The sequence below is a fragment of the Hyla sarda genome, chromosome 10 (assembly GCF_029499605.1).
Source record: "Hyla sarda isolate aHylSar1 chromosome 10, aHylSar1.hap1, whole genome shotgun sequence".
NCBI lineage: Eukaryota > Metazoa > Chordata > Amphibia > Anura > Hylidae > Hyla > Hyla sarda.
Window position 1 is genome coordinate 13420866 of NC_079198.1, and position 18234 is coordinate 13439099.

The following is an 18234-nucleotide window of genomic DNA, read 5'->3' on the forward strand; positions in this document are numbered from 1 at the left end:
AAAGGATGAGACTGGTCCAGTGAGCAGATTGTGAATTGATGGGATGAGGGGACAAGTCCAGGATTTCTTAATTTGATGAGACATACAGTAGCATAGGAGCAACCCAAAAAAAAAATTCTCACTGACTTCAGCTCCGTGATAAATAGAGCAGAAATCTGTGGTTGAAATTGTGTTTATTTTCCATGGAATTAGCCACAGAAATTAGCACTGAAATCGAAAGTCCCATTGATTAAAGGGGTACTAGACTGGAAGAAAAATTTCCTAAATAAACTGGTGCCAGAAAGTTAAACAGATGTGTAAATGTCTTCTATTTAAAAATCTTAATCCTTCTAGTACTTATCAGCTGCTGTATACTCCACAGTATTTCCTTTCTGTCTGACCACATTGCTCTCTGCTGACACCTCTGTCCATTTCAGGAACTGTCCGGAGCAGGAGATGTTTGTTATGGGGATTTGCGTCTACTCTGGACAGTTCCTAAAAGGGACAGAGGTGTCAGCAGAGAGCACTGTGGTCAGACAGAAAGAAAATTTAAAAAGAAAAGAACTTCCTGTGAAGGATATAACAGTTGATAAGTACTAGAAGGATTACGATTTTTAAATAGAAGTAATTTACAAATCTGTTTAACTTTCTGGCACCAGTTTAGTTTAGAATTTTTTTTTTCCATTGGAGTACTCCTTTAATGGGGCTTTCCTGGCAGATTCTGACAGGAGATAGAGCATGTTGTGGAACATCCACTGTGCGCACATAGCCGAGAAAAACCCACATTAATAAGAGTGCTGCTGACCGCCCTAAAAGTCCATAGTGATAAGGATCCCTATATGAATGAGCCCTATACAGCAGTGTGCCTAGGGCAGCATGAACTCTAATTATGGTGGTTTGGATGTTACGTTCTTTCTCTGACATTACTTTCCTCCTTTCTGACTTCATCCACCTGTGTCCTGCTATTGTCTCCCCTGGGATCCCTGTCTGATGTGTTATTGTGGAGAACATAGTGAGAAGCCGACAGACATCAGAACCTGCTTCACCATGAGAGTCCTACTGCTCGTCTCTGTTCAGACCATACTGATGGCTTCAGGTAAATTCTACTCAATTACTTTTTAGTTAACTTTCTAGGAGTTAAAACCATAGATAGAAACCATTTGCTCTGGTTAAAAAAAAAGCCCCCTATATGACATCCGCCTGCATTGACATAGCTAAAGCCCCAATGACCCTGGTTCCCCCCTCAACTTCTCCTCATTGCGTCCTACATGGGCTGTCCATAACTTTCAGCTGCATTGCTGGGTTTCCCAAAGGATTTCTCTCACCAGTTTCTTGCTGTTCTATCTGAAAGCAGCATAAAGTAGTGTCAGGGACCCCGACTCCAGTGATTTTACTTATTTTCCCTTATTTGTTTTCATAAAATCAGTTTGTGAGCTGCAGAGCACAATAGTTGTATCAATGAAGTGCGCATGTTCTTTAGAGCGGCATATTCACGAGCTCTTACAGGACTTACCAAAATCCTCAGCAAGCTTTGTCTTACTAAGTATAGCCAGCTACCCTTGAGTTCACACATCTCACTCAGCTTTCTTTGGAAGAGATGGAAACTTCCTTGCAGAAACTTGCAGCATTATAGCAATCCCTGACCACCAGTCCTTTCTCTGTCTCACAAAATAGACTGCTATTTTTAGGTCATATATATATATTTATTTATATAGGAGTACTTACACACAGCATTATGCTACCACCACCATGCTTCGATGTGGGAATTGTGTGCTCAGGGTGATGAGCACTGTTGGGTTTCCACCACTAAAGCCGAAAAGTTAAATATTGATCTCATCTGACCAGAGCACCTTCTTCCACATGTTTGCTGTGTCTCCCACATGCCTTGTGACAAATTCCAAATGGGATTTCTTGTGGCTCACTTTCAACAATGACTTTCTTGTCGCTCTTCCATAAAAGCTTGATTTGTGGAGTACACAGCTAATAAATATCCTGAGGGCATATTCTCCCCCTTAGCTGTTGATTTTTGCAGCTTCTCCAGAGTTACCATGGGCCTCTTGGATACTTCTCAGATTAATTTTCTCCTTGCCTGGCTTGTCAACTTGTGTGGATGGCCTTGTCTTAGTAGGTTTGCGGTTGTGCTTCTTTCCATTTTCTGATGAAAGACTATTTTGGTGATCTGTGAGATGTTCAAAGCCTGGGTTATTTGTTTATAACTTAACCCTGCTTTGTACTTCTCCACAACTTTATCCCTGATCTGTTTGGTAAGTTTCTTGGCCTTCTTGCTGCCGTTTGTTCAGTAATGCTCTCTAACAAACTCTGAGGCTTTCACAGAACAGGTGTATTAGTACTGAGATTACATTGCAACAAGTGGACCGTATTTACTAATTATGTGACTAAGGAAAACAGTTGGTGGCAACAGATCTTTGTTAGAGGTTTCACAGTAAAGGGGGTAAATAATAATTTTTCTTTTTAAATAACTATGTGGTTACGCCATGACAAAATGTAGAAAAGTTTACGTGAAAGGCACTATGTGTATGTATGGTCTCTTTAAGTGGCCATTGGTCTTGGACAAATCTTCTGATTATTCTTCTCTCCTTTATGGTGAAATAATTGTCTTTCCACTCCTGGATTATGGCCCCAACAGAGCTCTCTGGAACATTAAAAAACTTAGAAATGCACCTGTAACCAACGTCATTGTTATGTTTTACAACAATTAGGTTGTGAAGGTCTTGAGACAGCTCTTGGCAATGAGACCTTTTTGTAGCCATTAGTTGGGGCTGAACCAGCTGATATACATTTGCACTGACAAGGGGCTTGATTGCTTTTTAATTACTGATAGGTTTCAGCAGTTTTCTTGGCTTTCCATGTCTCTTTGCATCTCCTTTTCACGTGAATCATTTCACATTATTATACATAACTTAGTTAATGAGCTTATTTGTTTTGATTTCTTTGTATGTATGGATTACATGGGTTATTACCAACATCTGATGAAAATTGTATGTCAATAGCATCTTTGGAAATAGATTTAGTGAGAGAAATAGTGATGTGTTCAATATTATTTTTAAAGGGGTACTCTGGTGGAAAACAAATGTTTTCAAATCAACTGGTGCCAAAAAGTTAGAAAGATTTGTGATTTACTTCTATTTAAAAATCTTAATCCTTCCAGTACTTATCAGCTGCTGTATGCTCCAGAGGAAGTTGTGTAGTTCTTTCCGGTCTGACCACAGTGCTCTCTGCTGCCACCTCTGTCCATGTCAGGAACTGTCCAGAGCAGGAGAGGTTTGCTATGGGGATTTGCTTCTACTCTGGCTAGTTCCCGACATGAACAGAGGTTCCAGCAGCGAGCCCTGTGGTCAGACTGGAAGGAACTACACAACTTCCTCTGGAGCATACAGCAGCTGATAAGAAGTGGGAGGATTAAGATTTTTAAATAGAAGTAAATTACTAAAGTGTATAACTTTCTGGCACCAGTTGAATTGAAATAATTTGTTTTCATCCGGAGTACCCCTTTAATGTTGTTTTAGGCAAAGGCTGTCATATTCTTATTTTATGTCTATGAAATTGTCCTAGGTGTGAAACAAGAATTTATATATCGTTTAGGCTGCTGTATTGTATTTCATAAACTTTATTTGATGTTATATTCTATTTCATATATATATATGTTTTATATATACATTTTAGTTTTTATAATCTATCTTAGAGTAAAATATGCTATATTTAATACTGTGTTTTGTACAGTCTGTCATAGTTGTATTTTATGTCTAGGTAATTGCCTTATGTGTGACAAATGTTACCAGTCAGTCAGCTTTAAAAGACCGATCAACTGCACTGGGCCCCACTATCAGTGTGGTACGGACCAAGTGTGCCTCACTCTGCATATGCACATATTAAATAGTGAGTATTGCATAATATCCAACTACAAAGTCCAGGATATATTTTACATGGTGTTCTTAAATGGGCACTGTCAGATATAAAAACTTTTTATATGTTGTACATCTTGGCTAAAGAATAGTTTTTCAAATATACTTCTCTAAAAAAAATTCACATTTTATTAAAGGAAAACTGTCATATGTTTTGTCCCGCACTATCCACGGGTACCTGGGGATAGTACGGGTGACGCTGAACATTTTGAGTCCTACCTTGCCCGGATCCGCTGCACCGTTCGCCTGTTATAGCTGGCTTTCGGTATATTCAAATTAGCTGCTAACTGGCACGGGCGGGGGTACTGCCTTCAACTGGCACTGTGACGTAACCGCCGCCTGGCCCGCAGCACCGCTGGCTAATGAATATTCATACGTTGTCTTACACTCTCAGTCTCATCTCGGCCGAGTCCTGGACGATACTGTGCATGCGCGGAGCAGCACTGGAGTAAGGGTGCATGCGCAGTATAGTCCAGGACTCGGCCGAGATGAGACTGAGAGTGTAAGACAACGTATGAATATTCATTAGCCAGCGGTGCTGCGGGCCGGGCAGTGGTTACGTCACAGTGCCAGTTGAAGGCAGTAACCCCGCCTGTGCCAGTTAGCAGCTAATTTGAATATACTGAAAACCAGCTATAACGGGCGAACGGCGCAGCGGATCCGAGCAAGGTAGGACTAAAAATGTTCAGCGTCTCCCGCACTATCCACAGGTACCCGTGGATAGTGCGGGACAAAACATATGACAGTTTTCCTTTAAAGAAAACTGCCTTTGAAAATCCCACCTCTAGGGGTCCCCATACCTCCTGGGAAACTGATGAATCCCACAGCAGCATGAGGGTGTCCAAGGGTCATGGACACAAGATGGCCGATTGACAAGGCTGCCGGAGGAACACAGACAGCCTGCAACAACACTGCCGTGACACATAGTTTTACCAAACATGTGCCTCCAGCTGTTGCAAAACCACAACTATAAGCATGCCTGGACAGTCAAAGGATGTCTGGGCATGCTGGGAGTTGTAGTTTTGCAAAAGCTGAAGGCAACACTGCTGCAAAAACTATTTCAAAACTACAAGTCCCAGCATTACAGGACTGTCTAAGGATGACACACATGAATGACATAGGAAGTTATACACTCACTATATTGGCTCTGGTAGTAGAGTACAGACAATCTCCAAAAATCATTGTATACGTGTGTGTGTATGTGTGTGTGTACAGCATAAATCCAGAGAGGAAAGGGTTACATAGCAGAGCTGCCAGGCTCCCAAGAGCAGCAAAATGTGGGAGGGGGTGGAGTCATCACAGTGCAGGCAAGAGAGGGACACGCCCCCTCCCTTTGACAAGATGGAAAAGACATTGAGCAGTGTAAGGGTACTGCTCAGTTTGATGTGCAGGATTTGTAACTGCCGATTAGAAGCTGTGCACAGTCATTTAGCTTACATTGAAATCTACAGCAGAAAATCCTGTGCATGAAATTTTGCGCATCAAATCTGCATACGTGTGAACGTATTCTATATATGCAATTTTTTTTAGTAAAGTATGGCTGATAGGGACATAAAAACTACATTTTTTAAGTACTGAGTAACATATAACATTTCTTTTTTTTTTTTTTTTTTGTGGGTACGCTTTAATAACTAAGGCTGTATTCCGTTACGTTGAACGGATCCGGCTGGGAAATGTGAAAACCAGGCACTCCCATATCCTAGCAGGCCCCGGACTGCATCTCATTCATTAGAATGAGCCGACTGGCTTTAGATAATGGCTCTGGTCGGCTCATTTTTGCTCTGTATACAGTATCGCCGGACTGAAAAACATAGCATACCACTGTCACTATATGACTCTGGTCAGCTCGTTCAAATGAATGAGATGTGGGCCGGGTCCAGCTGGAATACGGGAATGCGCATTTGTCACATTTCCTAGCCGGACCCGGTCACCTTAACTACAAAGCGTTATGTGAATGCAGCCTAACAATACTGACTACAGCTGTACTTATGGAACAGATATCAACTTGCTCTTTTTGTGTCTCTCAGTTGAAAAAAGTGAAATCAATAATTATATTGCATATTCCATAAGAAGAAAATGCTGGGATTTCAGAAGTTGTGGACATAGCGGCAAAATGTCATCCCCATCACATAAAATATTATTCCGCACAGATTGTTGCTACAAGGATAACTGCATGACGCCATTTCCAGAATGTAGGTATTATAAGGGGACCTTAAGGGCTTGTTCATTTATGCTGTATAATATGCCATTAATCTTTCATTTCTAAAGGGGTCTTTCAGTCACAGAAATATATGACTGCACTAGAGACCACCCTGCTTCAAGATGTAAAACAATTAATAAAAGGGAGAAAAGTGCAGGGACAATGCAAATGATGGGGAATGGACTCCTATGAACAGATACCTGATACCAGCTAAGAAGCACGGACAACACATTTCGAGTGGATGACGCCTCTCTTCATCAGGTCCAGAGGTGTAACCCTCTTGAGCCGTGTTGGTTATGTTCATTAATAAAAGGTATATAGTTTGTTTTTTCTCCCCTCTATGGCTTTCCGGTGGGATTTATTTGGTGTGAGGGAAAGCCCCATCCACACACCGGCGGTTCATAGGAGTCTGTTCATAGGAGTCTACCTCCAGGTAAGTGTGCTTTAGTTACCATCTACACTATTCATCCCACACGTTTGCACCCTTTGTCTGTTCTTTCTTTTTGTAAGTGTATCTGAGGTGCAGGGACAAGAAAATTCTTATGTGCTGCCTGTGCACTGAGAGGGTTGAGGACAGGACCGGCCTTACGAGTGTGACTGTCATAATTACCCAGGACACATCATCTGCCAAACAGGACGTCACACATGGCCTGACATTGGAGGTTCAAAACCACTAATTTTTATATTAACTGTATATAATTTAGACATTGTATAGCACTATAATCCATTTTGGTCACTGTATGCTGTGTATGCTGGTGTTATCTGGGCAACATATGGTGTCAGTTAGTTATTGCGTGGCACTACTACTTAGTAGAACATTTGTGCACTATATTGTGGTACAGTGTAATATTTGTGTGTATGATGGTGGTGGTACTGTATACTGTTAGTGTGGCAAACCAGGGGAATTATATGAGTGGGTTGGTATGATGAGGGTAGTAGTTTCTGATATGTCACATGGCTAAGTGGTGCAAAACAAAATCTCTCTGTAAACCCCACAATATTCTTTTTAAATGAAACTGTTCCACTTACACAAAATACAGTAAAAAGATTTCAAATAGTGGATTCTATTGGCAGGACAAGCCACCGTCAGCACCACAGAGCAGTTAAGGGGATCTCCTGCTGGCATGTCACCTGATCGTGTAAATATATTGTGGAGGTGCCAATCAGTCACAAGAGCTATTTATTGCCGTGAATACTCTTGATCACAGCACTTATGGGGTTAATGGCAGACATTTGTGGGATCGCCAATGTCTGTCATTGACTGAAAGTGCACAGATGATGATGACAGCTCCTACGCTCACTTACTCTGGTGCTTTTAAACGAGTAATTGTAAATGTCAAATGCAGTTGTAGACGGACTCTTTGATGCACTGGCTCGGTGTCCTCATTTCTTGAGCTAACTGAACATGGATTCTCAATTAGGGGGGTGAACGATGGCAAAGGAAAGTGTAGAACTTCACTCCACTTACTTTTATGGAAAACTGAGACAACACTCCGAAAGGCACATCCAGGAGAAGTTACCTCAACTTAACAGAAGTGGCACTGGTCTATGACCTGAGGAAAAATTAAACCAGTGTAGACAAACCTATTGTTTTATGGTACTTCTGTCCCCATATTCCGACCTCATATCCCATCTTCATATCCCGACCCCATATCACAACCTCATATCCTGTCCTCATATCCCGTCCCCATATCTAACCTAATATCCTGTCCTCATATCCCGACCTCATATCCTGTCCTCATATCCCTTCCTCATATCCTGTCCTCATATCCCGACCTCATATCCTGTCCTCATATCCCTTCCTCATATCCTGTCCTCATATCCCGTCCCCATATCTTGTCTTCATATCTCAACCCCATATCACAACCTCATATCCTGTCCTCATATCCCGACCTCATATCCTGTCCTCATATCCCGACCTCATATCCTGTCCCCATATCTTGTCTTCATATCTCAACCTCATATCCTGTCCACATATCTCATCCCAATATTCTGTCCTCATATCTAATCCCCATTTCTTATCCTCATATCCCATACTCATATTCCGTCCCCATATCTAATTCTCAAATCCTGTCCTCAGGTGGGGCTGAGTTGTGATGAAGATATTGTAAACTGAAAATAAAATGGGTGTGGCCTAAAAGGTGGCCGTGTATTTGCGAGATCGGGCATGGAATGTGCGGAGGGTGTGGCTTGCCAGCTGGACTGACACATTCACCAGGAGATGCAGAGTGGAGCTTGTGGAGTAAGGCACCAGAAGTCCTATAAACTTGTATGGGACTTGAAACAAAAACTCTATCCTTCACATATGGGGGTAGGTTAGGGCTAATTTAACTATTATATATTTTTACTAGCTGAGTACCCGGCATTGCCCAGTTTTTCCTTCCTAATCCTTGTTGGGGAGGAAAATCAACAATCCTCATATCCTGTCCTCATATCCTGACCTCATATCCCGTCCTCATGTCCCATCCTTATGTCCTGTCCTCAGGTGGGACTGATTTGTGATGAAGATATTGTAAGTTGAAAATAGAAGGGGACATGGCTTTGTGGGACTGGGCGTGATTTGCAAGACAGACCGATGCACAAAAAGGATAGAGAATAACAGGGGTGGAGCTTAAACAGTGGGCATGTCTTTGTTAGATGGGGTGTGGCTTGCAAGCTGGACTGACGCATTCACCACGAGATGCAGAGCAGAGCTTGTGGAGTAAGGTACTGGAAGTCCCATATATTTGCATGGGAGTTGAAACAAAAACCCATCTTTTATATAAGGGTGTAGGTAAGGGTTAATTTAACTATCATATATTTTTATTTGACAAATAAGTAACATGTGACCAGGTATTATTGAAATATCTGCAGCAGTATGGAAGTTATGCGGGAACATACATTTCCCATAGATTTGCATGGGACTTTAAACAAAAACCTCGACCCTCACAAATGGGGGTAGTTAAGTTAAATTAACTATCCTATATTTTTAGTGGACTAATAAGTAACATGTGGCCAAGTATTATTGAAATATCTCCAGCTGTGTGAAAGTTATGCAGTAACATATATTTCCCATAGACTTGTATGGGACTTTAAAAAAAAAAAAAAAAAAAACAACGCTGGCAAATGGGGGTGGTTAAGGGTTAAATTACCTATCCTTTGTTTGTTGTCGACATATAAGTAATATGTGACCAAGTTTCATGTTAATATCTTTAGCCTTTGGAAGTGATGCTGGAACATACACACATACATACATACATTGGGGGAGATTTATCAAACAATTTAGACAGTTTTTTCCTGTCTAAATTTGTCGCACAGAAAGTCTCAGTCTAAATATGTGTGACTTTTCTGCGACTTTTGCTGTAGAGGATTTTTAGAACATGATGCATGCAAGACTATTTTAGATGGAAATGGATTGGAAAATGCATTGGTGCTGAATTTATCAAGTGCGATTTTTGTGCGACAAGTCGCATCTACCCAAAATACGCTGAAATGTCAGACCATGTTGGAGCAGGTCTAAATGCAGTTTAAGCTGTAGACCCTGAAGTCTGAGCACAGAATTTATCAAGGGCTGTGAGACCTTTGATAAATTAGGAGCACAATAGACAGGAGACTACCACATACGCTGGTCTATAAGCATACCCAGAATAGACTAGATTAGGAAATGTCCCCCATTGAGTTTTACAGTATATATATATTCATATAGATTGTATGCTTTGGCATAGAATATATCAGTTAGCTTGGCGCTCTGCTAGTAGAGCCTGCTCGAGGCAGACCATATTAACAGATCACCTCGTGGCAGAATGTAGGCCTTCAGAAGGCCTATAGATGACATAAAAACTCACCGACAGTAATATTGTGGAGGTGCTGATCGGAGAGCTGACAGGCTTCTGTCACTAATCCCCTTAAATACATTTAAGGGGTTAATGGCTGACATAAGTGTGATCACAGCTTGTGCTCTGCTTTGTAGACCTCCTGCACTTCCTCATGGCAAATATACAGAGCGTATCGGTAAAGCCCAGGCAGCAGCGCTGTAAATATATGTTGCTTGTCATGAGGCAATTAAATGTTGACATATCAATGCATAGTGGACAGAGATTAGTGAATCAATTCTAACAATCAAATTCACTCTGAATGTCCCAACAAATTCACATTTGTCTGAATCTGCACTTACTCACAGGAGCTGCGACGCATTCACTGTATGCCATATTACTCGTGTGCAGCCATCCAGATGTAAGTGACAATGTTGCATGGATTGCCGCTTACATTCATAACATTCCATGGTCTGGGTGCTCTGCATTGACAGCGTATGCCTTATCACGCAGTGTACAGCAGCAGGGACTCCTGTCTTTGAGAAGTATGCCTGCTCATGTATGTAACTTCCATGGAGCCCTACACTGATAAAATAGGGTGCCACAGAAAATACATACAGGAGAAGAGATTCCTGTAAAAGGCAGGTCCCTGCTTCTGTACACCAAGCTGCTGGAGCTGTATGCATTACTGCTTATACTCACTAGTAACATTGTTGGCTTGTGCACAGTGCACTCAACCCAGAGAATGTGCCGCATGTGAATCAGATGTCAAATCCAAATTGAAACTAAATTGAAATTGCCTTATGCTACTGCAGTGTGCATTTTATTTCTACATTTTTAATAAAAATGTTTACTTTTTCAATGTAGTTCCACCAGAAAACAATACACACAATGGACGGGTCTGCCCCGCCACCTTCTTGGGGGAAAAATCCACACCGACCAAAGCCATGAAGTGCACCGGAGATGAGGAGTATTGTTTCGAGTTTATAAGCGGTAAATCACAGTTATTTTATTTTATTACATAGTTACATAGTTACATAGTTAGTACGGTCGAAAAAAGACATATGTCCATCAAGTTCAACCAGGGAATTAAGGGGTAGGGGTGCGGCGCGATATTGAGGAAGGGATGGGATTTTATATTTCTTCATAAGCATTAATCTTATTTTGTTCCAGGAATGTATCTAATCCGGTTTTAAAGCTGTTAATTGTTCCTGCTGTGACCAGTTCCTGAGGTAGACTGTTCCATAAGTTCACAGTTCTCATGGTAAAGAAGGCGTGTCGCCCCTTGAGACTAAACTTTTTCTTCTCCAGACGGAGGGAGTGCCCCCTCGTCCTTTGGGGGGGTTTAACCTGGAACAGTTTTTCTCCATATTTTTTGTATGGGCCATTAATATACTTATATACGTTTATCATATCCCCCCTTAAACGTCTCTTCTCAAGACTAAACAATTGTAACTCATTTAATCGCTCCTCATAGCTAAGATGTTCCATTCCCCATATTAGTTTAGTCGCGCGTCTCTGCACCCTTTCCAACTCCGCAGTGTCCCTTTTATGGACAGGTGCCCAAAACTGAACAGCATATTCCAGGTAAGGCCGTACCAATGCTTTATAAAGGGGGAGTATTATGTCCCTGTCCCTTGAGTCCATGCCTCTTTTGATACATGACAATATCCTGCCGGCTTTGGAAGCAGCAGCCTGACATTGCATGCTATTTTGTAGTCTGTGATCTACAAGTACACCCAGATCCTTCTCTACCAGTGACTCTGCCAGTTTAATCCCCCCTAAGACATACGATGCATGCAGGTTATTAGTACCCAGATGCATAACTTTACATTTATCCACATTGAACCTCATTTGCCAAGTGGATGCCCAGACACTTAGTCTATCCAAGTCATCTTGTAACTTATGCACATCCTCTATAGACTGTACTGTGCTACAAAGCTTGGTGTCATCTGCAAAGATAGAAACAGAGCTGTTAATACCATCCTCTATATCATTAATAAATAAATTAAACAACAGCGGGCCCAGTACAGAACCTTGGGGTACACCACTAATATTATCTTTTTTTATTCCTATACTGAATACCTTGTTTTATCTTTTGTTTATTATGTAGACGGGACTGAACAAAAGTATGCAACTGGCTGTGCGTCACATAGATCTTGTTATTTAAAAAAATTAATAGCTGAATTCTATGGTGATCAACCGCAATCATCATATGTACAAAACTCCTGCAATACAGCGAATGCAACAAGTTCTTTACCAGTGGGTGAGTGCGTTTTATTGTATTTATAGCTCAATCTACTGTACTCAAAGTTAGACTTATACCTTTCAGACCAAACACATGGTACTCAAGGTGCCCATAAACCTTCAATACTTGTTAGTCAACAGCTATCTCTGCCATTCACCCTATACACATAAACATTCAGCTCGACCAAATATCCATGTGTTGTGAATTGAGAGAGAAGGAAAGCCGCTGTTAGAGTCCTGGCGGAAGCGTATCTCCCGAAAAGCCAAATGGCCGGGCAGTTGAAATCTAGCACGTCCAATCCTTCTTTCCTTCCCCAAACATCATCTGTTAAGTCAGAAGGCCCCCCCATACAAATTAGAGAGTCGTCCACTCCTGCCAGAACTGGAGATGATTTTTGAGACAGGAACGTGACGACACGGCCATGCCGACCTGTGACGTCACACCACGCCCCTTCCATTCATGTCTATTGACATGGACATAGACATAAATGGAGGGGGCGTGGTGTGACGTCACTGGGGTGCGTGGTGGTGACATCACGTCCCCGTCTTGGAGGCAGCGCCCGGCACAGAATGCTGAGGGCTGCACCAAGATCGCGGGGTCCCCGGCGGCGGACACCTGCGATCATACATCTTATCCCCCATCCTTTGGATAGGGAATAAGATGTATAAAGCCGGAATACTGCTTTAAAGTCCCTGTTCCCCAGCACGGCAAGAGCCCAGGAAGGTCCATCTCATGTCCTCCTTTACCAAGTGGCTGGGTCAGTGATTTCAGACTGTGGGCAAGCAACCTGACATCATATGTGGCATGATCCCCCACCTGGCTGCATATCCTTAAATGGACACTGTCAGATTCAGAAACATTTTATATGTTGTACATCTTGACAAAACATTAACCTTTCTAATATACTTCATAAGAAAATTGTATTTCCTTTTTATAGAAATCATGGCTTATAAAAAAAAAAACAGACCACTAGGGATCCCCATACGATCCAGAACATAATCCTGTCCAGCTGAAGCACAGGCTGGGACAAAGTCCATGAAGTGAGGGCGGGACTAGCACTTCTCTTTGCTCACTCCTGTCCTCTCAGACTGCAACATGAAAACAATCAGGATTAGGTGCTTAGTAACATATAACTATTTTTTGTGGGATCTTACCGATACTGTGTATGGGGGCTTTTAGTCATAGACTGAATAGCTAATCATGCAATATTTACTGCAGAGCCAACAATATTTATCTACTCGTGGATATCTTTACATTTACTGAATTGTCCTGCACTTTGCAGCAGACATATGTTATCTTCTACTGACAGCTAGGGCTGGTGCAAGGATTTTTGCCAGACTAAGCAAAAGCTAATTTTTCAACCCCCTTGACTCCGCCCATTGGCACAGCACCTACTGGGGTGACACACTGTAACAAACCACCTCCTCATGCTGCTGGTTGAGCAAGTGATTCAGATGCTGGTTGTCTAACTTTCTTGCGGCAGGCAGAGCGGCGCCCCACATCAAGAGGGCGCTCTAGGTCGCTGCCTATATTGCCTATAGCACTATCACTGACAAGTAGACACACCAGTGTCCCTTAGCTAGTTTTACCAGAAAAATCCAACATTCACATTGAGCTAACAACATACATTTATTAGTTTCTTTAAAATTCCCATAATAATCAAAAATACAAAAGACATTTTTGGAAAAATACACAAAACATAAATAATTGAATTCTCCTATGATGAACACCTGTATATCCCAACATGTTTCCCTGTGTATCTTATAACATACAGTGGTTCATCGGGGGATGACAACAACAGTGATACGGTATAGAAAAAATGCACATGAAAAAGGGGAATGAAATAACTAGATAATATAGAGATTGCAGACACTGGTACAAACACATATATACTGTGTATGCATGTGGCCTCTCAGAGGCCATCGCATGTCGATGTCAGCATCGACATACGATGCTTTTTTATGTCGGGGCCATCGCATTAAGTGCTATCCGGCAGCGCAAAATGCTTAAGCTGCTGCCGGATAGCAGCTTAATGTTCCCCGTGTGGTGCGGTAAGTATTACTTACCCCTCCACGATGCTCCGGGGTGCCCTCCGGGTCCAGCGCTGGTCTTCCGGTGTCTTCTCGGCCCTCTCTGATGACGTCAATACGCTGCTGCGCACGTCATCCAATAGGAATGGCATACGCAGCGGCGTAATGACGTCACTATGCAGGCCCAGTAAGGCCTTGCAGAAGACAGCGGAGGACCAGAGAAGACAGAAGAGGACCGGAGAAGACAGAAGAGGACCGGAGAAGACAGCGGAGGACCGGAGAAGACCAGGAGAGCCCAGCGGAGGACCGGAGAAGACCAGGAGAGCCCAGCGGAGGTCCGGGGTCACCATCGCGAGCGGCGGGGACAGGTGAGTACAGCTTCCCATACTTTACATTGCACGAATGCCTCAACATACGATGGATTCGACAAACGATGGCTCGTTTGGAACAAATTACCATCGTATGTTGAGGGACCACTGTACTGAGTATGCAGTATCCCTGAGGAAGGGGGGGGCCCCGAACATGCGTTGAATATTGTATTTCTGTATGTTATGTAAAATAAAAGTTCTTCATTTAAATACCTGAATGGTCGTGCCTTCTAGTGGTTGAAACTAAGAGACCAAGGAGGGGATTGTTTGTTACCACTGCTTGAGAACAGAGAGAGTCGCTCCCAAAAATGTTCTTTCTCCTTTTATAGATGCTACGAATATTTAATAAATAAAAAAATGGTTATTAAAAATTCCACCGCTAGGTGTCCCTATACCTACTGGTAAACTAACTAGCCTTCTGCAGATGCCGTGATCTTTATTGATCACGGCATTTGAGGGGTGAATGGTGGACATCAGTGTGATCGCTGACGTCCACTATTACCGACAGATCCCTGGCTGCTGATAGCAGCCGGGACCTGCCGTGCATGAGGGGAGCGCAGCTCCTGCACTTGCCTCATCTGTAGGATGTAAATGTACGTCCTGGTGTGTTATGTAGCAGGACACCAGGGCGTACATTTATGTCCTATGTCGTTAAGTTGTTAAAACACCAAACAAAAAACTACATGTAATGGTGTACTAATAAGGCTATGTTCACGCGGGGGAAAATTTGGACACATTCCGCAAAATTTGTGTTAGGAACACTCAGAAATTCACCGTCTCCATAGACGGCAATGCATTTCTAAGTGGAATCAGTAGAAATATTTTTTTGTTCATTTTGTATCTAAAAACTGTGTAAGGACTGTGCCCCCACATATGTGAACGATCCATCACTGTTTAATAAATTTATCCATTGAACGGCACTATTTTCGGGGCTTGTTCTTCTACTGGAGATGCAGCTATATATGCACCGCTACAACACCAAGGGAACTAGCAGGTACCAATGGCCATGCATTATTAGGAGTTGTATCTAAGGGGAAAAATCTACAAAGGGACTAAGATTTTTCACTGAACTTGGGCGTCCCCCCTTCTTTCACACTGAGGCAATATGCCGCAGGGGAATCTCCGGGGTCAGCTCCCACTCTGGAAACCACTGACATATGCACCTTATTGCTGCTTGTGAAACTCCAGACCCAAACTGGTCCAGGGAATTGCTATCGCTGTCTCCTGCAGGTATGCGGCAAGTGTATACTTGAAAGATGAGAACTCCATCACCACTGACCTAATTTGATCCTTATGTAAGGAATACAACTTGACCAATGGAACATTTGTGTTTGTGTGTGTGTATACATCTATATACACTGTCTACATCGAAATAGTAACATATACATTTATTTGTTTTAATACAGTTAACTCTTTGTTATGCTGGCAATGCCATGGATCGCTTGACCTCAAATGTGAACAGTTTGTAATGTGTTCAACAGAATATGATGTGTGTGTCACCATAATCTCAAAGACTATATATGGTAAGTATAAATGTGTCTGTACAGAGGAAAACAACTGTAGAAACTAAATGACCAAACATGCAAAGGTAACCCAGATAGTAAGGTTGTATAAGAAAAAAAGAATACAGGTCCGCTCCTTGTGCAGAGGATTATAAAAAGCAGATGCCCCCTTTGTGTTAAAGGTGTTAAATTCTGCTTACCAGATGTTGTTGTGCTGCGGGCACAACACCGTGACAGGCATGTAGACTCGCAGGTGTATTGGAGGTCAGCTGGCCATGGCATCCTTCTAAAGTGGCTCAAGGTCACTCAGTGGAAAAATGCAGACAACAAGCGGATCATATCCGTGAACAACAGGATTATTCCAATGGTGCTTCCCCTCTCCAAAAAGCAAGTCTATGTCCCGCCCCCTCCCATAGACTTGCATTAAGGGGGCGGGGCTATGAGGTCAAGAGCTCCCGGCGCAGGCTCTAGCATACGAAACAGTTTTGTTCCAAACGCTGGGCAGCGGAGTACCCCTTTAAGGGGTTAACGTGAGGTTTCGTGTACCAGTACCTCATACTTGCATAAAGAAAATGATTTCTGTTGCGCCCTGAGACTTATCTCAAAAGAAAATATAACATGACCAGCAGGTTACAAAGACCAATAAGGGCAAATTTCCCACCAATAGGTACACGCGTGACAAGACATGAACATACACAACAAGAGGCCCAGAAACTATTCTCACACAGAAAAACTATAACACTAAGACGTGTACAACAGACACATTAGTAACAAACGTGAGAGGAAGATAGAGATGACAACAACATGAGGCTCGTGGACTGACAATGCAATCTGCCTCGGACAGAAACATATGTAACACAGAAAAGGAACAGAACGGAGGCACCATGAGGCTGGTGGATTGTCAAGCAATCTGCCTCTAACAGGAGTGTATGTAACGTACAAAACAAAGGCCCACAAGAGGTTTGTTTCCAGTCTGACCACAGTGCTCTCTGCTGACACCTCTGTTCGTCTCAGGAACTGTCCAGATTAGAAGCAAATCCCCATAGAAAATCTCTCCTGCTCTGGAAAGTTCCTGACACGGACAGAGGTGTCAGCAGAGAGCACTGTGGTCAGACTGGAAAGAACTACACAAATTTCTCTGTAGTATATCTGTAGTATACAGCAGCTAATAAGTACTGGAAGGGTTAAGATTTTTAAATAGAAATCATTTACAAATCTGTTTACCTTTCTGGCACCAGTTGATTTGGAAAAAAAATGTCTTTCTCCACCGGAGTTCCCCTTTAACACATGCCCAGAACCATACCAATGAAACATAAGCATAGTGACAATGCCTATAACATCTTGCACAAAAGTGTCAATGCTCTGTTAACTTGCTCTGTAGTGACAATACTAAGTAATGTATAAAGAAAAACCTATAGTAAAACTTACAGTTACAAAGCTATAGGGACGAAAGTGGGGTAACAAGCATAGAATGGTGAGATTAATGCTACAATGACAAATGTAATGCGAATGCTATAAAGATAGCCTAACCTGGTGAACCCAACTACAATGACAGTTTATCTTACCTGACCTGCCTACAAGAACAATGTAAGCAACCCTATGATAACAGCCTAATAAACCCAACCTAAGCACATGTGAAAACGTGAGTGTAATATTATGACCGCAGCGTAAAATACTTGACTAGCGTAGATAACGTAAAACAAAAGAACGTAACAATAACTGTGAAACGTACACTGTAGGGAACTGTATGTGTATCACACTGTAGGGAACTGTAGCATGGTATATCACTTAAAGTAACGTAAACAAGTAAGTAAGCATCATTTAACATCTATGGTAACATCAAGGCACGGAATATGAGCTATAGTAACGTTAACCCAGAGTAACAGTAATGTTCAGCATAACACCTGAATTAACCAATAATGCACAGTATATATAAGCAATGGTAACAAACACAAATTATCAGCAATAGTAACATAGGTTCAGCTAAATAAATGTTAAATTGCCAGAATATCCGCTATAGTAACGTAATCCCAGAGTAACATTAATGTACAGTATATCAGTTAATTAACACTAATGCATAGCATTTAATTACTAGTCACGCAACACAAGTTATCAGCTATAGTAACATAGGCACCGTATGACAGCTATAGAAACGTAAAGCACAATGTTGGCTATATCAACAACAAAGCCCAG

At 42.1% G+C, this 18234-nt stretch overlaps 1 protein-coding gene across 14 annotated transcripts in view; it reads right to left on the reverse strand.

Moving 5' to 3' along the window:
- The window catches only part of LOC130294604 (mucin-2-like), a 264132-nt gene that overhangs the window by 211721 nt on the left and 34177 nt on the right, over positions 1–18234 (reverse strand). The window contains exon 3 of one of the 14 annotated variants that reach the window (XR_008848547.1): positions 7586–7655. The exons of 12 other annotated variants lie outside the window; for them this stretch is intronic. The gene's annotated coding sequence lies outside the window, so the exon portion shown is untranslated. Of the gene's footprint in view, positions 1–7585; positions 7656–18234 lie in introns of those variants that run through there. One more of the 14 variants, XR_008848549.1, reaches the window with a different exon arrangement.